Source organism: Pseudophryne corroboree, chromosome 12, assembly GCF_028390025.1.
Source record: "Pseudophryne corroboree isolate aPseCor3 chromosome 12, aPseCor3.hap2, whole genome shotgun sequence".
Taxonomy (NCBI): domain Eukaryota; kingdom Metazoa; phylum Chordata; class Amphibia; order Anura; family Myobatrachidae; genus Pseudophryne; species Pseudophryne corroboree.
The window spans coordinates 138,608,736-138,635,722 of NC_086455.1; the positions used below are offsets into that span (position 1 = coordinate 138,608,736).

At 47.3% G+C, this 26,987-nt stretch overlaps 2 protein-coding genes across 11 annotated transcripts in view; one reads left to right on the plus strand and one right to left on the minus strand.

Moving 5' to 3' along the window:
- Window positions 1–12,226, minus strand: part of LOC134981003 (C-reactive protein-like) — a 38,503-nt gene extending 26,277 nt beyond the window's left edge. Inside the window, exon 1 of the mRNA XM_063948083.1 lies at window positions 12,069–12,226. The gene's annotated coding sequence lies outside the window, so the exon portion shown is untranslated. The remainder of the gene's footprint in view (window positions 1–12,068) is intronic.
- Window positions 1–26,987, plus strand: part of LOC134981001 (zinc finger CCCH domain-containing protein 11A-like) — a 144,063-nt gene that overhangs the window by 7,151 nt on the left and 109,925 nt on the right. For 2 of the 10 annotated variants that reach the window (XM_063948076.1, XM_063948079.1), the window contains exon 1: window positions 25,531–25,609. The exons of the other annotated variants lie outside the window; for them this stretch is intronic. The gene's annotated coding sequence lies outside the window, so the exon portion shown is untranslated. Of the gene's footprint in view, window positions 1–25,530; window positions 25,610–26,987 lie in introns of those variants that run through there. 10 annotated transcript variants of the gene reach the window in all.

A 26,987-nucleotide genomic window follows, 5' to 3' on the forward strand; every position in this document is an offset into this window, starting at 1 on the left:
CTGTTAACCGGGGTTCCTATCACGTGTTATATGGTGTGATGGGTGTGGCTGGTATGAGTCTTACCCGGGATTCAAAATCCTTCCTTATTGTGTCAGCTCTTCCGGGCACAGTTCCTAACTGAGGCTTGGAGGAGGGTCATAGGGGGAGGAGCCAGTGCACACCAGATAGTCCTAAATCTTTCTTTAGAGTGCCCAGTCTCCTGCGGAGCCCGTCTATTCCCCATGGTCCTTACGGAGTCCCCAGCATCCACTACGGACTACGAGAAATAGATTTACCGGTGAGTAAAATCTTATTTTTTAGATACAAAGTTGGCTATATCATCCATACAAGTTTGGCTTATATCACAAATAGTAGGTGGCGGTATTGGATAAATGCTTCTTAGGAATCTTGCCATGAGTCTTTATATTCCGGGCAGGCAATGTACCAAGCTCTATTAAGGCACGTGCAGAATAAGTAAGGGTATGACTGCTAGATGCTGGTGTGTGTGATATTAACCCTGTCTGGGTCCGTCTGGGTCTTCATATCCTCTCCTAGGTCTATAGATGTATTCAGGTCATAGGATCTGGTCATATACATATCTTTAGTGTGCTTAGGCTGTGTTGAAACAGCTTTATCCTGCCATATAAGGCTTTGTCCTGACTTATGTGCATTCTGTGTGGAATGCATATGTTTTACCGGCGGCTGGGATCCTGGCTGTTATGATCCCGACAGCGGGATCCCGGCTACCAGTATGCCGGCAGCGGGGCGAGGCTAGAAAGCCCCTTGCAGGCTTGCTACACTCGCCACTGGATCTATTCTCCCTCTATGGGTGTCGTGGACACCCATAGAGGGAGAAAAGTCTCTGGTGCCAGTATTCCGGTGGCGGCATTTCAGCGCCTGTCGGGATTCCGGTGTAGGCATTGTGACCACCGGGATCCCGACAGGCGGTTCTCGTGAATGCCTCCCTTTTGTGTGTCAGATATTTTATCTGATGTGGTGTGGTGTGTTCTATCGTTTGGCATTACACTACATCTATCTTTTAAATCCAACAAAATGATCCATGATGCATCTAATATCATGATTTGCGTGATATGACAAAAATAGCATTAGGCACATGAGTTATGAGCTAGCAGTCAATAAGGATTCTAGACTTTTACATATCGTGAGCAGATTTTATATGTGTGTATATATATATATATATATATACAGTATATATATATATATATATATATATATGTACACAAAAAAGATGATAGATATATATATATATATATATATATCTCATATGGAAATGGTCACTCACAGTCTACTCAATCAGGCAGAAGCAAATACAGACACATGGCTCAGCAGCCGATCAGGTCTGAACTGCGCATGCGCCGGCGCCGCAGTGCACTGGCACATGCCAGACAGCCGACGGCCATCTCAGCCCTGTGATCGCCTCTGCCTGATTGACAGGCAGAGGCGGTCGCTGGGCGGGAGGGGGCGGGCAGGCGGCGTTTGGCCGCCATTTAGGGGCGCAGTACGGGCAATGCAGGCGTGCCCGGACCGTGCGGGGGGGGGGGGGGGGGGGGGCGGCCTGCGGCAGCTGCATGATGCCACACGCAGCCGCTGCGACCCGGACAGCGCCGAGTGGCTCCCTGGCTGTGCGCTGGAGCTGTGCTGGTGGGGAGCTACTCTTCAAGTACAAAAGCATTGTCGCTGTATGATGCTTTTGTACTTGTGCGATGGGGCAGGGACTGACATGCGGGGCAGACTAGCCCTGTGCTGGGCGTCCCCCGGCATGTCTGTGTGTCTGATCGTAGATGTGCTCAATTTAGCACATCTACGATCAGGTCTGAATTAGGCCCGAAGTCTTTTCTATTGCCAATATTGCCGATGAAATTTCGGTCATTAAAAATGTATGGATATCGCGATTAATGATCAATGGTCAATATCACGGTATCCAATTAGAGGCAATTTTTATCGCCCAAAATGATACCCACAATCGCACAATAACACATGGGTGCAGGGATAAGTTCCCGATCCCATGTGTTTTCGTGGTTCTGGCGGCTGCTTATCAGAGATTATGCTGTGCACGCCTGAAGCATGCGAAGCTAGTCCACAATAAGTTTGGGGGATAAGGATGCCAGCATCGGGGCTAGTAAGATCCTATTACGCTACCATTTCCATATGCTATTTGATTCATTGGATGGCCACCGAAGCATGTTGGTCAAATATTGAGGAGTGCCGGCCTGCATTTGTCTATATACTTTATATATAACCTCAATAACATTTATTTTATTAATAACCATAGTTTGTGTTTTTTCTGTTTTTTTATTCAGTGGTTAATAAAATAATAGGTGGTGTATGCTTCAAACAGTATAAGCAAAGAGAGGAGGGAGATTGAGGTGGGTAAAGGAAGGTGGGTAGCTATGCCCTCCATGGCGCTAGCCACACACCACGGCATCGACCACACCCCCATATCAGTAATCACACCCCCACCTTGCTGGTCACACCCCCTGCGGCAGAGCACAATAGGCCTTTTATATATTTCAGCTCCAGGCCCATCAGTACCTTAATCTGGCACTGTGTATAAGCAGTGATAAAAGTGGAGAAGTGAGCATGTGGAGAAGTTGCCCATGGCAACTAATCAGCATTGATGTAACATTTATAATTTGCATACTATAAAAGTATACAGAGCAGCTGATTGGTTGCCATGAGTAACTTCTCCACTTTTATCACTGCTTAGTACATGTCCCCCCTCAATCCAGATAAATTTTAGTGTAGATTTGGTTTTGAATGCAAACGTTGCCAAATTAAGTGCCTAAGTAGGTGTATATATTTTTAGCAGCATGTTAATCTAGGTTTAAAAACAATCATTTTTTAACGAAAATATGTCGATTTTTTTATTTTATTTTAAATTGGAGGTTTATTACGGGCTTCTTTAGCATCCACCCAAAACTGTCTTCATTCCGAGAATTCCTCTAATCCCATCAGACTACCATTTCCATTTCAAATGGCTGCAGTTCCCAGCAAAGGTCTGCTACAGGGGCGTTTCTACAGAGGAGGAGGCCCGTGTGCACCTCCGGTTGGGCCCACTCCTCTGTACGGCGCTGTAGACTCCGGCATTGTGCTGGAGTCTACTGTGCATGCGCAGGTCTCCGGAAACATGGCGCCTGCCATGATCTGGAGACCAATTTGGCTAGCGCGCATGCGTGGTGGCCATTTTGGTGGCGATTTTTGCCGCGTTTGCTGGTCCCGGCGCTGGACTCCGGAAAGGTAAGTGTTAAAATGTCTGCAATGGGTGCGGTGTGGGCCCCCTCTGGATCCAGAGGCCCATGTGCACCGCACCCATTGCACCCATTAGAGAAACGCCAATGGTCTGCTACGCCATGACCATTAACAAAGCTATGGGGCAGAATTTGAAAGTTTCTGGTGTGGATGATGGATCTGAGGAGTGACTGCTTCTCCCCTTGCCAGTTGGGTGGTCTTCAGTTTGCCGGCTGTCGGGATCCCGGCGCACAGTATTCCGGCACCGGAATCCCGACAGTCGGCATACCGACACTTTATCTCCCTCTTGGGGGTCCACGACCCCCCTGGAGGGAGAATAAATAGCGTGGCGCGCGTAGCGCGCCACCGTGCCCGCAGCATGGCGAGTGCAGCAAGCTCGCAAGGGGCTCATCTGCGCTCGCCACGCTGTCGGTATGCCGGCGCCGGAATGCTGGTTGCCGGGAGCCCGGCCGCCGGCATACCATACTACACCCTTGCCAGTTGTATGTTGCCTGCTCCAGAGTCAGCTCCTCTGACAGCCTGGCCATTCTCCAGCCTGAGGTAAAAATGTAGATTACCAGAAAGGCCTTCAAAATTACAGCTACACGCACGGAAATACTTGAAATTCCGTAGCGAAGCACAGGTATTCAGCTAGTTGTTAATATTTCATACATAGGGGAATATTTGTTAAATATTGGGATGTAGACCAGATAATTATAATTTTTTATCACCATTGATGATAGATCTCCCGGATGTACTATTAATCCCAGAGGAGCGCATCCCTGCATTGTGTAAAAATATAAATGACCATTATAGCGATCTTCCCGGAGTCTGGACCATTCTGCAAATCCGCAGTCTGCTGACCAATCATATGCAGCAGCTATTGGAACCCTCTGCCGGTAAGTTTAGTGGAATGTAGCCCATAGGTACAGTGCCATCCTCAGAGTCCAGAGACTACCTCCAGAATGCTTCACATTCCAGAGCTTGGTAAAGCATTGCATCCCCAATAAAATTCCATAGGCAAACGCAGGGGGGGTTTCCGGTTGCACGGAAACCCCCCCCCCTCCTCTTGCCAAGTAGTTCAAATTATGACACCAATAGCAATTGTATATAATATAATTACTAGAGCTACCGCCACAACATGCAGTGTAAGGGACAGAGCAGAGCTGGCGCACATGCCCAGTGGTAGCAGCTTCTTCTACCAAGTTTGCTGTATGTGTGGATCTGAGCCCTCAATCAGTGCTCTGGACTTAGCTGTCAGTAAGAAGAGACAGGTGCCTTACCATGTGGTGGGAGAATGTGTTCTTAGAAAGTGAAGTCCTGGATCTATTATGTTTGTGCATTATTTATTAGGGTATGTTTAACCTTTTCCTGACCACTTGTTTAAATTATTTAAATAGGATTGATACAGGCTGTACTAGAGACAATTTACAAATATTAAAACTGTATTCCATATGGTATAGAGCAGGGGTGGCCAGACTTTTGGAGTCGGTGATCTACTGTGAAAGCTAAAAAGCTTTTGTGATCTACCTAGGAGGAATAATAGCGCGCGCCGCAGGCGCGCGCGCAAAAAAAGAGGCGTGGCATAACAAAAAGTGGGCGTGCTATAACTAAAAATGGGCGTGGTATAACAAGAAAAAAGGGACGTAGCCTTGCTGCGCAGAGTGTAATGACTACCTCACGCAAAATAACACATTGGCCCCCACAGGTAAAAACCTCAAACACATATGCCCCCAGTGCCAGATACACATGCCCCCACAGTGCCAGATATGCCCCCACAGTGCCAGATACACATGCCCCCACAGTGCCATGTGCCCACAGTGCCAGATATGCCCCCACAGTGCCATGTGCCCGCAGAGCCAGATATGCCCAGTGCCACATATGACCCCACAGTGCCAGATATGCCCCCACACTGCCAGATACAGATATGCCCCCACAGTGCCATGTGCCCACAGAGCCAGATATGCCCAGTGCCACATATGACCCCACAGTGCCAGATACAGATATGCCCCCACAGCGCCAGATTACAGATATGCCCCCACAGTGCCAGATATGCCCCCACAGTGCCATGTGCCCGCAGTGCCAGATATTCCCCCAGTGCCACACATGACCCCACAGTGCCAGACATGCCCCCACAGTGTCATGTGCCCGCAGAGACAGATATGCCCCCAGTGCCACACACGACCCCACAGTGCCAGACATGCCCCCACAGTGCCAGATATGCCCCCAGTGCCAGATATGCCCCCACAGTGCCATGTGCCCGCAGAGCCAGATATTCCCCCAGTGCCACACATGACCCCACAGTGCCAGACATGCCCCCACAGTACCAGATATGCCCCCACAGTGCCATGTGCCCGCAGAGCCAGATATGCCCCCAGTGCCACACATGACCCCACAGTGCCAGACATGCCCCACAGTGCCAGATATGCCCCCAGTGCCAGATATGCCCCCACAGTGCCATGTGCCCGCAGAGCCAGATATTCCCCCAGTGCCACACATGACCCCACAGTGCCAGACATGCCCCCACAGTGCCATGTGCCCGCAGAGCCAGATATGCCCCCAGTGCCACACATGACCCCACAGTGCCAGACATGCCCCACAGTGCCAGATATGCCCCCAGTGCCAGATATGCCCCCACAGTGCCATGTGCCCGCAGAGCCAGATATTCCCCCAGTGCCACACATGACCCCACAGTGCCAGACATGCCCCCACAGTGCCATGTGCCCGCAGAGCCAGATATGCCCCCAGTGCCACACATGACCCCACAGTGCCAGACATGCCCCACAGTGCCAGATATGCCCCCAGTGCCATATATGCCCCCACAGTGCCATGTGCCCGCAGAGCCAGATATTCCCCCAGTGCCACACATGACCCCACAGTGCCACACATGCCCCCACAGTGCCATGTGCCCGCAGAGCCGGATATGCCCCCAGTGCCAAACATGACCCCACAGTGCCAGACATGCCCCACAGTGCCAGATATGCCCCACAGTGCCAGATATGCCCCCACAGTGCCATGTGCCCGCAGAGACAGATATTCCCCCAGTGCCACACATGACCCCACAGTGCCAGACATGCCCCCACAGTGCCATGTGCCCACAGAGCCAGATATGCCCCCAGTGCCACACATGACCCCGCAGTGCCAGACATGCCCCAGTGCCAGATATGCCCCCAGTGCCAGATATGCCCCCACAGTGCTATGTGCCCGCAGAGCCAGATATTCCCCCAGTGCCACACATGACCCCACAGTGCCAGACATGCCCCACAGTGCCAGATATGCCCCCACAGTGCCATGTGCCCGCAGAGCCAGATATGCCCCCAGTGCCACACATGACCCCACAGTGCCAGACATGCCCCACAGTGCCAGATATGCCCCAACAGTACCAGATATGCCCCCACAGTGCCATGTGTCTGCAGAGCCAGATATTCCCCCAGTGCCAGACATGTATAGATTATAGAACAGCTCACCGTTGGTGTGTGGTGAGCGCAGCGCGCGCCTCTCCTGCCTGCTGCTCCCGTTCTGCCTCCTCAGTCTGACGGCAGCGTGTATGACTCAAATCAGGTGCCGGTCCGCGAGCTCTCATTGGCTAACGAACCGGCACCTGATTTGAGCTATACACTCGGCCGTCAGACTGTGAGGAGACAGAGCGGGAGCGGAGGGCAGGAGAGGCGCGGCTTCGGGTGGCTGGGCGGCGTATCGCGATCGACTGGTCGCATGTCCGCGATCGACCAGTCGATCGCGATCGACTGTTTGGCCACCACTGGTATAGAGTGTATACATACAATGGCCCTCATTCCGAGTCGTTCGCTCGGTATTTTTCATCGCATCGCAGTGAAATTCCGCTTAGTACGCATGCGCAATAATCGCACTGCGACTGCGCCAAGTAATTTTACAATGGAGATAGTATTTTTACTCACGGCTTTTTCTTCGCTCCGGCGATCGTAGTGTGATTGACAGGAAATGAGTGTTACTGGGCGGAAACACGGCGTTTTAGGGGCGTGTGGATAAAAACGCTACCGTTTCCGGAAAAAACGCAGGAGTGGCCGGAGAAACGGGGGAGTGTCTGGGCGAACGCTGGGTGTGTTTATGACGTCAAACCAGGAACGACAAGCACTGAACTGATCGCAGATACCGAGTAAGTCTGAAGCTACTCTGAAACTGCTAAGTAGTTTGTAATCGCAATATTGCGAATACATCGGTCGCAATTTTAAGAAGCTAAGATACACTCCCAGTAGGCGTAGGCTTAGCGTGAGCAACTCTGCTAAATTCGCCTTGCGAGCGATCAACTCGGAATGAGGGCCAATATACATTAATGTCCAAGATCGTTAATAGGTTCTTCTACCGCTCACCCAGACTCCCGCACTTGCTCCAATGTTCTGCAGAGTGGGAGAGCGTGGACTGCATTTGGAAACCCCCCTCTAGAAATCCTGCTTTTGACACTGAAACCTATGGGGCTGCAGCTGCTGCCGGACACGGAAGTACCACGGAAGATATGGAGGTATCTTGCTGCGGTCCCTCCTTCATAAATTCATGGGATCCTTAGTAATTGCAGGTATTATGACGCAAATATTATTTGATAAATATGCCCCATAAGGTCATACGGAAAAGTATTTATAATATAACTATTTAGTGGGATATTATATTATAGATCAGTGGTTTCCAAACTTTTTTGAATCACGGCACCCTAGAGTATCAGAATTTTTTTCACGGCACCCCTAGGCCAAAAAATTGTTATTGAGAAATTTAGAAAGAAATATTAAATTAAGTAGATCGCATTTATATGTCATCCTTAGGGTCAGTTGTGTGGTGAGGGACAGGATTTGCTTCTGTTTGTCCCCATATTTTATGACTGACAGCTACTAACACTAGTTTTGCCTATTATATTGACCATGAATAATTTGAATTGGTCCTGGACCACCAACCCAGGGCACCCCTGCAAGTGTCCCGAGGCACCCCAGGGAGCCACGGCACACAGTTTGGGAACCGCTGTTATAGGTGCATCATTATCATTATCACAAAAGGCTTCGTGTGTGATTAAACCATTTCTATACTTTATCAGAACTTGGGCTTTGCTATTGATCATACTGTGAGCTACTGTTCTCTGTTATCCACAGATTTAGAATCACCAATTATCTGCGTCTTTCAATAAATTGGAAGCTGCTGACACATAGGAAAAATGTCATGCCCCTAATACACTAATGAATGTTGTGCAGTATACATTGTACATAAAGGAGTCTATTTATCACCATCTGATGATGCGGATGACAGGTGATAAACTCGACCCAACTCGCACTGCGATAATTTAGTACATTGCATGGATGTATCAATTATCGCATGCAGGGACAGAGCTTGCGTTCAAGCTCTATCCCTGCGATGCCTCTCCGCAGCATCATCGGGGTATTTTTCGTAAAAAATACCCCGATGTCCTGCTGCGCATTCGCTGCCGCCCGTCGCTACCGCCGCCGGGTCCCCCCCCCATCGCTACTACCCCTGCACGCAAAAGAGCTCCCACCACCCCGGATTTAAACTTACCAGTCTAGGAGCCAGTGTTCGCTGCTTCAGGAGGCTGCCGGGCCATGGGTCCTTCTTCCGCAGCATATGGGGGACCCGCCACCCGGCAGCGCTCACTGGAGCAGCAGACACCCGCTCCCTGGACAGGTGAGTGTGTTTTTTTCTTTTTTCCTTTTTTTTCTTTTTTTAATCAGTGATCAGCTTGTGTGTCCATCGGACACACATAGCTGATCACACTGCCGGGTCCCACTCAGCTTTCTCTGCCAAGGGGCAGAGAAAGCTGGGCAAAAGGGTGCACATAGCAGTGCTGCCCTGTGATCTCGACAGCCTGAGCTGGCGAGATTATCACAGGGCACACTGCGGTATTTTTTTACTCTTTTTATTTTAGTAAATTCGGTCACATCACATTTCCCATTATAAGTATGGGGAATGCGATGTGGTTTACGAAAAAATATTACAATTAAAGGGTTTGGAGCAGTTTTTCATGAAAACTGCTCCAAATGCCCTTTAATACAGTCAGGTGATACTAAAATAATGTGAAAAGGGTGTGAAAACACCCTTTTTCACATTATTTTAGTAAAAATAATGTTAATAAATGTTAATAAATGGGCCCCAAAGTGATTTGATGAAGAATTTCCAGTAAATTGTTCACACAGGCAATCCTCCAAAAGTATCTAAACAGATTATAGTTCCGACTGATTGTTTCATGAAAGATTCTCAGACAAAAGTTCTCATCAAGAAACGATTCCGGAATACCAGCCATGGTCAGTCAGTGGCGTCTATACTTATATATGAATCATTTGTACATATTTTTCACTAGAAAATGATGCAACAAAATAAGGAGCTCTAAACCTACTCAGCGTTTGCGATCACATCAGACTGTTTAGTTCCTGTTTTGACGTCACAAACACGCCCTGTGTTCGCCCGGCCACGCCTGCGTTTTTTCTAACACTCCCTGAAAACGGTCAGTTGACACCCAGTAACGCCCTCTTCCTGTCAATCACTCTGCGGCCAGCAGTGCGACTGAAAAGCTTCACTAGACCTTGTGTGAAACTACATCTTTCGTTGTAATAGTACGACGCACGTGTGCATTGCGCCGCATACGCAGAAGTGCAGTTTATTGCCTCATCGCTGCATAGCGAACGAATGCAGCTAGCGGTCAACTCGGAATGACCACCCAAGTCAGTAGAGTTCAACAGAAAGAGCGTCAGCACCTAGCCCATTCAGAGGTGGAGAGCAAACTGCACATATATAAACAATGCGGCACTTACAGGTATAGGAGTACATGCATCTTCGTTATATATACTTGGTTCTGCCTAAGCTTCGTGCATATACAAAGATAATTACATTATCTACAGTACTGTACATACATTCATATAGTGCTTTTCCAGTACAGATCATGGGGGAGATTTATCAAATCTTGGAGACAGATAGTAGAGAGAGAGATAAAGTACCACACAATCAGCGACTGTCATTTTTCAAATGGTATCCGGTCTTTAGGTCAACCACACTTAGGTCGACAGTCATTAGGTCAACATAGTCTTTAGGTCGACAATCAATAGGTCGACATGGCAAATGTCAACACATGAAAAGGTCGACATGAGTTTTAAAAAAACGTTAAAACTTTTTCTTACTTTGCAATCCACGTGGACTATGATTGGGAATAGTAACCTGTGCCAAATGGGCTAAGAACTTATTTCTGTTCTGCAGCAATGAGAAAGAGGCTTTCGAGGAGACACGGTGCATTAATTGGGGTTCCCAGTCAATTAAAGAACAAAACGACACCCACAAAAAATAAAAAACTCATGTCAACCTTTTTCCATGTCGAACTTTTCCATGTCGATATCATGACCATGTCAACCTATTTCAGGTGTCGGCCTACTCACTGTCGACCAATAGTGACTGACAACCTAGTTGGGGTCGACCCAATGAACCACACCCTTTCAAACACAGTTTGTAAAATAACATTTAAGAGCTCCTTGCAGGGCCGAAACTAGGATTTACGCCACCCGGGCCAAGGTAGTAATTTTCGCGCCCCCCCCCCCCCAAAAAAATAATAAAAATAAAAAAAAGAATACAAAAAACAAAACCTTTCAGACTTAAATAATCAGATTATCAGAATTTTTTTAAAAAGGGAATACTATTGGACAATATTCCCTTATGTGCCTCAAATGCCCTATGTGTCACATGCCCCGCCAATGTGTTCAACTACATGCTCCTCTGTGTGTCCCCATACAGTGCACTATATCATAACACTTCATCAATGCACTATATTCCCCTATACACTGCACTACATCACTATACTACATCCCCTAAAGCCGGCATAGTAGAGATCCCAGGAACTGGAGCTAACACGCACAGCGTCAGCGCCAGCTGTTGGCAGACAGGTTGGTCAGAGCCATTCCCCCGGGAGCGGTCTGCTGTCTCACTGGAGCAGCACAGCACTGCCGGTAAAAGACAAAAAAAAACCTGCTCCTCTGTAACTCCTTGGCGCCCCCTCAAATCCTGCACGCGGGGCGCATGCCCCATTAGCCCCCCCTAGTTACGGCCCTGCTCCTTGGTTGGTACTTTATCTCTCTTTACATTGTCTCTCTCTTCAAGATTTGATAAATCTCCCCCATGATTCATACTGGGAAACCACTGTACCTATGTATGTACTGTATGTACAGTACAGTAGCTTTGGTAGATCTCCCCAATGTGTCCTGTACTAGACCATCTCCACATATTGGATTTATAAATACAACACTTGTACACAGGTCCAGGTGTCCCATTCATTGTCACTGTCACTACAGGTTGAGTATCCCATATCCAAATATTCCGAAATACGGAATTTTTTGAGTGAGAGTGAGATAGTGAAACCTTTGTTTTCTGTGGCTCAATGTACACCAACTTTGTTTAATACACAAAAGAATTAAAAAATATTGTATTAAATGACCTTCAGGCTCTGTGTATAAGGTGTATATGAAACATAAATGAATTGTGTGTATGTAATGTACACACACATTGTTTAATGCACAAAGTTATTCAAAATATTGGCTAAAATGACCTTCAATCTGTATGTATAAGGTGTATATAAAACATAAATGCATTCTGTGCTTAGACTTGGGTCCCATCGCCATGATATATCATTATGATATGCAATTATTCCAAAATATGGAAAAATCCGATATCCAAAACACTTCTGGTCCCAAGCATTTTGGATAAGGGATACTCAACCTGTACCATACTGTGTATAATTGTGTACTGTAGGACTAAGGTGGAGGTGAAGAGAGTGCTCTATGTAGGTGATTTTCTACAGGAATTATCTTATTACAATAAGAGTTGTTACCTCTGAGATGTCTCAGCCGTCCTTTCTGTCTCCTCCTGATACTGCTTCCTTGTGTCTGTGCTGTAGAGAGTTACATTATACAGGGGCAGCTAATACTGGGCCCGGTGACAGCCCATTTCCTGGGCGTTAGAGGAGATGTTGGCCAGTGCACATTCCTGCCATAACACTGTGGATCACAATACAGTTTGATACTAAACAGATGGAACAGAATGTGACCTATCAGTCTAATTCCTGACCGTAATTATGTAGAAAGGAACATCCCACTGTGATACAGTCCTCCCAGATCTTCCTGTTTGGCAGAAAATACATTTTGGAATTAAGCGATCACTTTGTTTTCCTTGTAATCTGTCCCCATGTTTCTGGAATATAGACCTAAATTACGTCGAGAAAAACAAAGTGATTCTGAAAAGCATCCGGAGGAGCCGGGAGAGGGTAGAAGAAGGTACAATGCACTAGAGATGAGCGGGTTCGGTTCCTCGGAATCCGAACCCGCCCGAACTTCATTTTTTTTTACACGGGGCCGAGCGACTCGGATCTTCCCGCCTTGCTCGGTTAACCCGAGCGCGCCCGAACGTCATCATCCCGCTGTCGGATTCTCGCGAGGCTCGGATTCTATCGCGAGACTCGGATTCTATATAAGGAGCCGCGCGTCGCCGCCATTTTCACACGTGCATTGAGATTCATAGGGAGAGGACGTGGCTGGCGTCCTCTCCGTTTATAGAGAAGAGAGTGAGACTAGAGTAGAGAGAGACACAGTAGTAATTTTGGGGAGCATTAGGAGGAGTACTACTACTTGCTGAAGTGATAGATAGATAGTGTGACTGTATAATGTATATCTGACTTGTGGGGGAGACACTGACAGTGGGGAGCAGTTAGAGTCTGAGAGCAGGACTCAGGAGTACATATAACGTACAGTGCACACTTTTGCTGCCAGAGTGCCACACTGCCATTGTGACCACACTGACCACCAGTATAATATATATTGTGATTGTCTGCTTAGGAGTACTACTTGCAAGTTGCTGATAGTGTGACCAGTGACCTGACCACCAGTTTAATAATCACCACCAGTTTAATATATATATATATATATATATATATATATATAATTGTATATAATATATATATAATATTGTATACCACCTACCCGTTTTTTTTTTTTCTTTCTTCTTCTTTATACATACTACTATAGTAGCTTACTGTAGCAGTCTGCGGTGCTGCTGAGCTGACAGTGTCCAGCAGGTCCGTCATCAGTCATTACATAATAAATATATCTACCTGTCCGGCTGCAGTACTAGTGATATTATATATATATATATTGATTTCATCTCATTATCATCCAGTCTATATTAGCAGCAGACACAGTACGGTAGTCCACGGCTGTAGCTACCTCTGTGTCGGCAGTGCCACTCCTAGATGGGCCAGGTGTTTGTGTCGGCCACTAGGGTCGCTTATCTTACTCACACAGCTACCTCATTGCGCCTCTTTTTTTCTTTGCGTCATGTGCTGTTTGGGGAGTGTTTTTTGGAAGGGCCATCCTGCGTGACACTGCAGTGCCACTCCTAGATGGGCCCGGTGTTTGTGTCGGCCACTAGGGTCGCTTATCTTACTCACACAGCTACCTCGTTGCGCCTCTTTTTTTCTTTGCGTCATGTGCTGTTTGGGGAGTGTTTTTTGGAAGGGCCATCCTGCGTGACACTGCAGTGCCACTCCTAGATGGGCCCGGTGTTTGTGTCGGCCACTAGGGTCGCTTATCTTACTCACACAGCTACCTCATTGCGCCTCTTTTTTTCTTTGCGTCATGTGCTGTTTGGGGAGTGTTTTTTGGAAGGGCCATCCTGCGTGACACTGCAGTGCCACTCCTAGATGGGCCAGGTGTTTGTGTCGGCCACTAGGGTCGCTTATCTTACTCACACAGCTACCTCATTGCGCCTCTTTTTTTCTTTGCGTCATGTGCTGTTTGGGGAGTGTTTTTTGGAAGGGCCATCCTGTGTGACACTGCAGTGCCACTCCTAGATGGGCCCGGTGTTTGTGTCGGCCACTAGGGTCGCTTATCTTACTCACACAGCTACCTCATTGCGCCTCTTTTTTTCTTTGCGTCATGTGCTGTTTGGGGAGTGTTTTTTGGAAGGGCCATCCTGCATGACACTGCAGTGCCACTCCTAGATGGGCCCGGTGTTTGTGTCGGCCACTAGGGTCGCTTATCTTACTCACACAGCTACCTCATTGCGCCTCTTTTTTTCTTTGCGTCATGTGCTGTTTGGGGAGTGTTTTTTGGAAGGGCCATCCTGCGTGACACTGCAGTGCCACTCCTAGATGGGCCAGGTGTTTGTGTCGGCCACTAGGGTCGCTTAGCTTACTCACACAGCTACCTCATTGCGCCTCTTTTTTTCTTTGCGTCATGTGCTGTTTGGGGAGTTTTTTTTGGAAGGGCCATCCTGCGTGACACTGCAGTGCCACTCCTAGATGGGCCCGGTGTTTGTGTCGGCCACTAGGGTCGCTTATCTTACTCACACAGCTACCTCATTGCGCCTCTTTTTTTCTTTGCGTCATGTGCTGTTTGGGGAGTGTTTTTTGGAAGGGCCATCCTGCGTGACACTGCAGTGCCACTCCTAGATGGGCCCGGTGTTTGTGTCGGCCACTAGGGTCGCTTAGCTTAGTCATCCAGCGACCTCGGTGCAAATTTTAGGACTAAAAATAATATTGTGAGGTGTGAGGTGTTCAGAATAGACTGAAAATGAGTGGAAATTATGGTTTTTGAGGTTAATAATACTTTGGGATCAAAATGATCCCCAAATTCTTTGATTTAAGCTGTTTTTTAGTGTTTTTTGAAATAAACACCCGAATCCAAAACACACCCGAATCCGACAAAAAAATTCGGTGAGGTTTTGCCAAAACGCGGTCGAACCCAAAACACGGCCGCGGAACCGAACCCAAAACCAAAACCCGAAAAATTTCAAGTGCACATCTCTACAATGCACCCGTGTGTTGGCAGTCTGGCTAGGAATCCTTACTGTCATGGTGGTGGAGACTTGTCCCTGAGATGCGAGCTCACGTCTCATTCAGCAAGCAAGGGAAGCATTTAAAGAGACCCTGTACTCCCACGGGGCATACCCACATCCACAGACATTTGGACACACCCCGTATAACCAGTGCATGATAGATCTCTTGCACGCCTGATCATTTCCACTATTTGGGCTTTGGTTGTTGGAAAATGTGTGTACACACTTGAGATGGAGCATAGTAACTGTACACACCAGTGGATGCCTTAACACTATGAACAGCCTAGTTGCTGAACCAGTGGAGTTAATTTATTGAAGTAGTAATGGGTATAGCCAACTCACTCTGTTACACACTGGTTGATGGAGTGGAGTGGGATGATCATGTCATGCAGCTCACCAGCCGGTGAGTGTATGTAGAATGTAGCTAGTGGTGCAGCATCACTCTGGAAATGCTTTTGGGGCAGGTACAGTATTTAGCAGATCACAATGGATCTAAGTGGTACAAAGCTGTGAACCGCTGCATCGCTCATGCACAGTGACAAGATGGTGCAGTGTATGCACAGTACTAGGGGCCTAATCCAGACCTGATCGCAGCAGCAAATTTGTTAGCTAATGGGCAAAGCTACATGCACTGCAGGTGGGGCAGATATAACATGTGCAGAGAGACAGAGATTTGGGTGGGGTGTGTTCAACTGAAATCTAAATTGCAGTGTAAAAATAAAGCAGCCAGTATTTACCCTACACAGAAACAATATAACCAGTGCCGGATTCCCACTAGGCACATGAGGCCCGTGCCTAGGGGCGGCACCTGCTGGAGGCGGCACGGCAAGACCACCCCCCTCCCCCCATCAGAGAGCATCTTTTGATCGGGTTGCGGGTGGGGAGTCACGAGCTGCGGGGATCAGGACATACGGCTGTAGCAGGGCGCCGGGAGCACAGGCACAGAAGTGCAGCTGGCTGAAGGTGCTGGTGCGGGAGTGCTGGCATTCTGGGTGGGCTGCCTGCGCTGGGCTGTGCTGGGCCGGGGTGTGTGTGTGTGTGTGTGTGTGTGTGTGTGTGTGGGAAGGGGGGGGGCAGGGTGTTACTTGCCCCCGGGCTGGTGTGATTTAAGCCCTCAGTGGCCACCAGCTGCCTGTACACTGTAGTGTAAATACATCCCTGGCAGATGAGAGATAGAGGATGCTCACCGGCTGCTCCTTTTGTATTACACATGTAAACAGAGCAGCTGATCAGCATCCTTATGTTAGTCTAGCCTAGGGGTTTTTAGCCCCCAGAGCCAAAACCCCTGATACCTGCTGTGAGCGCTAGCCTCCAGACAAACCCCCCGCCCCCCTCTGGAAAGCCACACCTCCCTTTGAATAGCCACGCCCCCAACATGACCATTACAGTGCAACCATCATTCTGTGAAGAAGGGCTGACACTGTGCCCATCGGGAGTCAATTTTCACAGAGGGGAGAAGTGTGGAACCAAGAAGAACCCACAGTAAAGTCTGTAAGTGCTGCTTCATAGAGAGAATGAGAGTAGGGGAGGTGGTCAGAAAAACTTACACTGTCCCATTCCCACTCTATATATACTGCCTCCTCGTAGTTATCTAATGTCCTCACTGTCCCATGCCCACTCTATATATATACTGCCTCCTCGTAGCTATCTAATGTCCTCACTGTCCCATGCCCACTCTATATATACTGCCTCCTCATAGCTATCTAATGTCCTCACTGTCCCATGCCCACTCTATATATACTGCTACTCATAGCTATCTAATGTCCTCACTGTCCCATGCCCACTCTATATATACTGCCTCCTCATAGCTATCTAATGTCCTCAGTGTCCCATTCCCACTCCTTATGTACTGCCTGCTCATAGCTATCTAATGTCCTCACTGTCCCATGCCCACTCCTTATGTACTGCCTGCTCATAGCTATCTAATGTCCTCACTGTCCCATGCCCACTCTATATGTACTGCCTCCTCATAGCTATCTAATGTCCTCACTATCCCATGCCCACTCCTTATGTACTGCCTCCTCATAGCTATCTAATGTCCTCACTGTCCCATGCCCACTCCTTATGTACTGCCTGCTCATAGCTATCTAATGTCCTCACTGTCCCATGCCCACTCCTTATGTACTGCCTCCTCATAGCTATCTAATGTCCTCACTGTCCCATGCCCACTCCTTATGTACTGCCTCCTCATAGCTATCTAATGTCCTCACTGTCCCATGCCCACTCTATATATACTGCCTCCTCATAGCTATCTAATGTCCTCACTGTCCCATGCCCACTCCTTATGTACTGCCTGCTCATAGCTATCTAATGTCCTCACTGTCCCATGCCCACTCCTTATGTACTGCCTGCTCATAGCTATCTAATGTCCTTACTGTCCCATGCCCACTCCTTATGTACTGCCTGCTCATAGCTATCTAATGTCCTCACTGTCCCATGCCCACTCCTTATGTACTGCCTGCTCATAGCTATCTAATGTCCTTACTGTCCCATGCCCACTCTATATATACTGCCTCCTCATAGCTATCTAATGTCCTCACTGTCCCATGCCCACTCTATATATACTGCCTCCTCATAGCTATCTAATGTCCTCACTGTCCCATGCCCACTCTATATATACTGCCTCCTCATAGCTATCTAATGTCCTCACTGTCCCATGCCCACTCTATATATACTGCCTCCTCATAGCTATCTAATGTCCTCACTGTCCCATGCCCACTCCTTATGTACTGCCTCCTCATAGCTATCTACAGGGCCGTTTCTAGACAATTTGGCTCCCAGTGCGAGATTTCAAAATGCGCCCCCCCCCATTGCTATAAAAAATAAATTGCGTCCCCCCCCCTATAGCTATAAAAAGAAAAAGCATGCGCGGCAGGCAGGTGTCCCCATTTTACACAGCGCGGCAGGCAGGTGTCCCCATTTTACACAGCGTGGCAGGCAGGTGTCCCCATTTTACAAAGTGCGGCAGGCAGGTATCCCCATTTTAGACAGTGCGGCAGGCAGGTATCCCCATTTTACACAGTGCGGTAGGCAGATATCCCCATTTTACACAGTACGCAGGCAGGTGCCCCCATTTTACAAAGTGCGGCAGGCAGGTATCCCCATTTTACACAGTACGGCAGGCAGATATCCCCATTTTACACAGCGCGGCAGGCACGTGCCCCCATTTTACACAGCACGGCAGGCAGGTGTCCCCATTTTACAAAGTGCGGCAGGCAGATATCCCCATTTTACACAGTGCGGCAGGCAGGTGTCCCCATTTTTCACAGTGCGGCAGGCAGGTATCCCCATTTTACACAGCGCGGCAGGCACGTGCCCCCATTTTACACAGTACGGCAGGCAGGTGTCCCCATTTTACACAGTGCGGCAGGCAAGTATCCCCATTTTACACAGTACGGCAGGCAGATATCCCCATTTTACACAGTATGCAGGCAGGTGCCCCCATTTTACACAGTACGGCAGGCAGATATCCCCATTTTACACAGTACGGCAGGCATCCCCATTTTACACAGTACGCAGGCAGGTGCCCCCATTTTACACAGTACGGCAGGCAGATATCCCCATTTTACACAGTACGCAGGCAGGTGCCCCCATTTTACACAGTACGGCAGGCAGATATCCCCATTTTACACAGTACGGCAGGCAGATATCCCCATTTTACACAGTACGCAGGCAGGTGCCCCCATTTTACACAGTACGGCAGGCAGATATCCCCATTTTACACAGTGCGGCAGGCAGGTGTCAAGTGGGGGGGAAGGAAGGGGGAGAGAGAGAGAGAGAGATAAAACTTACATCTTCCCGCTCTTCGGGTCCCGCCGCCTCACGTCCCTCGCGCCGGCCGCCTCCTCCTTCCAGGCTTATCTCCTCTCCTCCCTCTCCCCGAGCGCTCCTGCTCGGGGGGCGGGGCTTCGCAGAATGACGCGCTTGCGTCGTGACGTCACGACGCAAACGCGTCATTCCGCGAAACTCCGTCCCCCGAGCAGGAGCGCTCGGGAAGAGGGAGGAGAGGAGGTAAGGACACACAAAGTGCCGCGGCGGGCGCCCCGTGCGTTTGCACGGCTCGCCCGCCGCTAGAAACGGCACTGGCTATCTAATGTCCTCACTATCCCATGCCCACTCCTTATGTACTGCCTCCTCATAGCTATCTAATGTCCTCACTATCCCATGCCCACTCCTTATGTACTGCCTCCTCATAGCTATCTAATGTCCTCACTATCCCATGCCCACTCCTTATGTACTGCCTCCTCATAGCTATCTAATGTCCTCACTATCCCATGCCCACTCCTTATGTACTGCCTCCTCATAGCTATCTAATGTCCTCACTATCCCATGCCCACTCCTTATGTACTGCCTCCTCATAGCTATCTAATGTCCTCACTGTCCCATGCCCACTCCTTATGTACTGCCTCCTCATAGCTATCTAATGTCCTTACTGTCCCATGCCCACTCCTTATGTACTGCCTCCTCATAGCTATCTAATGTCCTCACTATCCCATGCCCACTCCTTATGTACTGCCTGCTCATATCTATCTAATGTCCTTACTGTCCCATGCCCACTCTATATATACTGCCTCCTCATAGCTATCTAATGTCCTTACTGTCCCATGCCCACTCCTTATGTACTGCCTGCTCATATCTATCTAATGTCCTTACTGTCCCATGCCCACTCTATATATACTGCCTCCTCATAGCTATCTAATGTCCTCACTATCCCATGTCCACTCCTTATGTATTGCCTGCTCATAGCTATCTAATGTCCTCACTGTCCCATGCCCACTCCTTATGTACTGCCTGCTCATAGCTATCTAATGTCCTCACTGTCCCATGCCCACTCCTTATGTACTGCCTGCTCATAGCTATCTAATGTCCTCACTGTCCCATGCCCACTCCTTATGTACTGCCTGCTCATAGCTATCTAATGTCCTCACTGTCCCATGCCCACTCCTTATGTACTGCCTGCTCATAGCTATCTAATGTCCTTACTGTCCCATGCCCACTCTATATATACTGCCTCCTCATAGCTATCTAATGTCCTCACTGTCCCATGCCCACTCTATATATACTTCCTCCTCATAGCTATCTAATGTCCTCACTGTCCCATGCCCACTCTATATATACTGCCTCCTCATAGCTATCTAATGTCCTCACTGTCCCATGCCCACTCTATATATACTGCCTCCTCATAGCTATCTAATGTCCTCACTGTCCCATGCCCACTCCTTATGTACTGCCTCCTCATAGCTATCTAATGTCCTCTCTATCCCATGCCCACTCCTTATGTACTGCCTCCTCATAGCTATCTAATGTCCTCACTATCCCATGCCCACTCCTTATGTACTGCCTCCTCATAGCTATCTAATGTCCTCACTATCCCATGCCCACTCCTTATGTACTGCCTCCTCATAGCTATCTAATGTCCTCACTATCCCATGCCCACTCCTTATGTACTGCCTCCTCATAGCTATCTAATGTCCTCACTATCCCATGCCCACTCCTTATGTACTGCCTCCTCATAGCTATCTAATGTCCTCACTGTCCCATGCCCACTCCTTATGTACTGCCTCCTCATAGCTATCTAATGTCCTTACTGTCCCATGCCCACTCCTTATGTACTGCCTGCTCATATCTATCTAATGTCCTTACTGTCCCATGCCCACTCTATATATACTGCCTCCTCATAGCTATCTAATGTCCTCACTGTCCCATGCCCACTCTATATATACTGCCTCCTCATAGCTATCTAATGTCCTCACTGTCCCATGCCCACTCCTTATGTACTGCCTCCTCATAGCTATCTAATGTCCTCACTGTCCCATGCCCACTCCTTATGTACTGCCTCCTCATAGCTATCTAATGTCCTTACTGTCCCATGCCCACTCCTTATGTACTGCCTGCTCATATCTATCTAATGTCCTTACTGTCCCATGCCCACTCTATATATACTGCCTCCTCATAGCTATCTAATGTCCTCACTGTCCCATGCCCACTCTATATATACTGCCTCCTCATAGCTATCTAATGTCCTCACTGTCCCATGCCCACTCCTTATGTACTGCCTCCTCATAGCTATCTAATGTCCTCACTGTCCCATGCCCACTCCTTATGTACTGCCTGCTCATAGCTATCTAATGTCCTCACTATCCCATGCCCACTCCTTATGTACTGCCTCCTCATAGCTATCTAATGTCCTCACTGTCCCATGCCCACTCTATATATACTGCCTCCTCATAGCTATCTAATGTCCTCACTATCCCATGCCCACTCCTTATGTATTGCCTGCTCATAGCTATCTAATGTCCTCACTGTCCCATGCCCACTCCTTATGTACTGCCTTCTCATAGCTATCTAATGTCCTCACTGTCCCATGCCCACTCCTTATGTACTGCCTGCTCATAGCTATCTAATGTCCTCACTGTCCCATGCCCACTCTATATATACTGCCTCCTCATAGCTATCTAATGTCCTCACTGTCCCATGCCCACTCTATATATACTGCCTCCTCATAGCTATCTAATGTCCTCACTGTCCCATGCCCACTCTATATATACTGCCTCCTCATAGCTATCTAATGTCCTCACTGTCCCATGCCCACTCCTTATGTACTGCCTGCTCATAGCTATCTAATGTCCTCACTGTCCCATGCCCACTCCTTATGTACTGCCTGCTCATAGCTATCTAATGTCCTCACTGTCCCATGCCCACTCCTTATGTACTGCCTTCTCATAGCTATCTAATGTCCTCACTGTCCCATGCCCACTCCTTATGTACTGCCTCCTCATAGCTATCTAATGTCCTCACTGTCCCATGCCCACTCCTTATGTACTGCCTGCTCATATCTATCTAATGTCCTCACTGTCCCATGCCCACTCCTTATGTACTGCCTGCTCATAGCTATCTAATGTCCTTACTGTCCCATGCCCACTCTATATATACTGCCTCCTCATAGCTATCTAATGTCCTCACTGTCCCATGCCCACTCTATATATACTGCCTCCTCATAGCTATCTAATGTCCTCACTGTCCCATGCCCACTCTATATATACTGCCTCCTCATAGCTATCTAATGTCCTCACTGTCCCATGCCCACTCTATATATACTGCCTCCTCATAGCTATCTAATGTCCTCACTGTCCCATGCCCACTCCTTATGTACTGCCTGCTCATAGCTATCTAATGTCCTCACTGTCCCATGCCCACTCCTTATGTACTGCCTCCTCATAGCTATCTAATGTCCTCACTGTCCCATGCCCACTCCTTATGTACTGCCTCCTCATAGCTATCTAATGTCCTCAGTGTCCCATTCCCACTCCTTATGTACTGCCTCCTCATAGCTATCAAATGCCCTCACTGTTTCATATCCACACACTCAGTTATCTAATACCCTATCTGCTCCATGCCTACTCCATACATCCTACCCCCTCATAGCGATCTAATACCCTCACTGTCCCATGCCCACTACATACATACTGCGCCATTATATTCTCCTTGTGCTTGCATGGGTTTTCTCCAGGTACTCCAGTTTCCTCCCAGAACCTTTTAGTTGGCTCCAAACAAAACCTATCCCTAGTTTGCAAGTGTACGTGTCCAAGTGGTTCTTATCTGCTGTCAAAGTTTATATTTCTATGTATCCTAGCTATCTAATATCCTCACTGTCCCATGCCCACTATATACATCCTGCGCCCACGATCAGGGCTGCCATCAGGGGGTATAGTAGTAAGGTGCCTGGACAAAATAAACAATAAATACTTGGCGCCTGATCTTACACTGCTGGCAAACGTATATATCTAGGACTGGGCTGCAGCATCCTGATAAGGGCTATTGCAAAATCCCTAAGCAGCAAACAATAGAAATATATAGGTTTAAAACCGAAGTTTTAACAAGAAGCGCTGTCCAGTCTGATTATTTAAATAATAAAAATATTTAATTCCACAGACAAAACATATATGGCCATATATTATACATAATAATAAATATAACAAATTAAAATGTAATTGATAAATAATCAAATATTCTCTGATAAATATATAAAATCCGGTGTTAGTAAATCAATTGGAGTCTCAAATCAATGGGCATGCAATCTCTCTCACTGTTGGTATTAGTCACTCACTCGCATTAATGAGTTAGTCTACTTGTGGTTAGATCCAATATTATAGGCACACTGCCTCTGATATCACTGGTGATTTCTCTCCTACCTCCCTTGTATAGCAAATATATGGTGGCTTTACATGATGGAGTCCAATGGTTAACTGCAGAATAATGCGATCTACATGGACTTACAAGTCGGGGAGCGCTCCCTCTCACTCCTTACTTTGACGGCTGTTGTTTCAGTGTAGCAGTGTCCACAGCCAAGCTAATGGATATTGGTGATTGCTAGCCAGCACAGATTGCAGCCCGATCACGTGATATGTTTCCCCGCCTCTCCACTTCCGGGTATTCGGCGGCTTCCTCAGACTTGTATCATTACTAATGTGTGGCATTATGTGTATAAGGTGCTCTATTGTGTGGCATAACGTATATAAATGGCACCACTGTGTGGTGTAATGTGAATAAAGAGCAATATGGTGTGGTGTAATGTGACTAAGGAGCAATTCAGAGTGATGTAATGTGAATAAGGGGCACTACTGTGAGGAGTAACGTATATAAGGTAAAGTGGTACTACTGTGTGATGAAATGTGAATAAGGGACACTATCACATGATAAAATGAATAAAGTTGCACTACTGTGTGGCATAATTTGAATTGGGGGTACAATTGGGTGGCCATGCCCCTTCCCAGCAAGAACACGCTCCTTTTTGAGCTGTGTGCCGAATGTGCGCACTGTTCCCATTTAAAATATAGGGGGTAGGAGTGCCAAAATGAGTATTGCTATGCGTGAAGGGTGCTGGTGCTGGGAAAGGGGTGCAGGATCAGAGGCGGAACTAGTGGCGGTGCTAGGGGGCACCTGCCAAAATCTTGCCTAGAGCCTCAGATTAGTTAGGACTGGCTCTGCTTCCGGGTCACATCTCTGGCATACCGGTAAGTATTTGACCACTAACCCTAATCCCTACCCCTCCCTCTAGTGCCTAACTCTGACCTTTCCCCCTGTAGTGCATAACCCTAATCTCCCTCCACAGCCTATCACTAACCTCCCTCAACAGTCCAGTCAAAACCCAACCCTCCCATCCACAGCCTAACACTAACCTTTTTGCCCATAGTCTATCCCTAATGTCGACATTCTAACAGAGTTAACATTTCACCTATCAACATTCAAATGTCAACATGTTACCTGTCAACATTTTAACAATGTCAACTTCATAACTCTCGACACTGTAATGACAACATTATGAAATTAAAAATTGTTATTGTCGACCTTTTGACAACCTCCCAACTACTGCATATGTATAAGCTAATCTTGAACACTGGGACAACCCAATTTTGTTTTGTGGGGCATATGGGGCAGTCATGAGAAGACGGATAATTTCTTACATAACCAAACACAACAAAAACCCAAAGGAGAAACTGAATACTGCTCTTGGTGCTGTCTGCCGTACGTATACTCAGAGTCCTGCTGATATTAATAGAGTTGTACCATAACTGTATATGTTTGATTGAAACATTTCTAGTGCGCCCTGCCCTATGGTAAGTTGATTTAGATCCTAAGAATTTTTTTTATAGATGTTCCAAATGCTCTAATCCCTCTGTCTCCCTTTATCACTGTTTATGGGATTGCCCATTGATTAAGAATTTATGGTTGACAATTTTGTTTCTCTGAACTGGTACTTTGATATTTCTTGTATGGAAGGATATTGATGCTTTCTGTTTTGTTAACAATTTTGTTTACTTCTTATATGTACACCTTATGACCATTAATAAAGATATAAAAAAAAAATAAAAAAATGTATGGTTGCAAATAAAATCCTTCATCACATCTGAACTCCTCAACTTTTTCCCTTTAAGTCTGGAATGGGTGACTTTAGGTTTTTCGATGCTCCCACTCAGATGTAATAAAGGTAGTAGAATACTACTTACTATGATCTCTGCGGTGACCAACAGTATGTATATTACAACAGTGGCTCTCTTCTACACACACACACACACACACACACACACTATTGTACTAGGGGTGGGGCATGTTTATAAAACGAAGTATCTTATCTTGCGAAGGGGCGGGGTAATTTTAATGAGCTTTATTGCCACGGGGGGTGGGGGGGAGGGGGGATTGCTCTATTGCCAACAGGGGGGGGGGGGGGTTGTTCAATTGCCAATGTAGGGTGGTAGATACAATTTTAAAATGGCGCCTTATGGACATAATGACAGCCCCATATTGTTTTTTCTATTAAATATTTCAAATAGTTTTTAAATGTTTTTAACTTCATTGAATAAAAAATAGAGAAAAATTAAAATTTTCAGATAACATTTGTAAAAGCAAAAACGTCTGTTAAATCAAATGGTTAATTTAATTATTTATTTATTTATTTTTTCTAGGACTGTGAAATGCTTGTGTTCAGCTGGCTGAATGTTTTTTGATCTTTTCTGGATCAGCAAAGTTTATACATTAGTAAAGGTAGAATGTTTTTTTTTTCCAATCTCACAAACTATATAACATAGCCTATAAAATATAAATAATCTATTTTTAGCCCTAGGTAAAATATAAGGTTCGGTTATGTTTAATTCTTCAGACAAAAAAAAAACATAAAAAATAACAAAGTCATCACACTGCTTGGGACATAAAGTGTAGTCTGTAAGTGTTGGGATGTTTTATTGGCAAGTCCAGAGAACTGTATTTGGAAATTAGAGCAAAAATATATGAACACCTACATACTGTCAATTTCTTAACATATCTCCTTTTGCGAGATTTTGGAATTGCTATGGCCCTTTAAGGCTGCCACTTGCACTGCATAACCAGAGGGGAAGAAAAGAAAAGGGAAAAACTTGCAGTTTAAACACCGGTATGCTTACCAACAGTTTCTGCTTTACACAGTGTCCTTGCTCGCATTCTCCGTCACTTGTGACAAGGATCACAAACACAGGGTCTCAGATGAACACTTTCGGTGTTTATTTTGAACAGCAGGTCACCACATAGCAAGTTAAATCCATATGCAGTCTGTATTACAGGCAGTAGCATACAGGCACTCTCAGCATAGCAGACTCTTGATAGGCTCCAGTGGTCCCTAGTCTAACCCACACAACCCGGCCTATCACTTGGGTAGCTATTCCACCATCAAGAGCAAGGTGACTCTGCCCTGGAAACCCTTATATCAGGAAATCCCAGGTGCTGCTGATCACACACCTGGGATTCTGCTACTGCTTCCAAAACCTGGTCTGGATCCTCCACATTACTTTCACATGGAAAAATGCTGTCTCTGCCACAATACACACACACACTGGGTGCCACACACTCACACTGGATGCCACACACACACACACACACACACACACACACACACACACACACTGGGTGCTACACACTCACACTGGATGCCAAATATACACACACACACACACACTGGATCACACACACACACACAAACTGGATGCCACACACACACACTCACACTGGATGCCACACACATACACTCACACTGGATGACACACACACACACACACACACACACACACACACACACACACACACACACTGGATGCCACACAGACACACACTGGATGCCACACATACACACTGGATGCCACACATGCACACACACTGGATCAGGGGCGTTTCTAGAAAGGAGGCGGCCCGTGTGCAGGCTCCGGCTGGGCCCCCTCCTCTCTAGCCAGAAGCTAGGGGACCCTAGCGCTGTCCCAGAGCCTACAGCGCATGCGCAGATTACCAGGAAAATGGCACGGTGGCCATTTTTTCAGTGGTTTCGGCAGCGCTTTGCTGCGCCGCGGGACTCCGAAGGGTAAGTGTTTCTATTAATGGGTGCAGGGTGTGCGGTGTG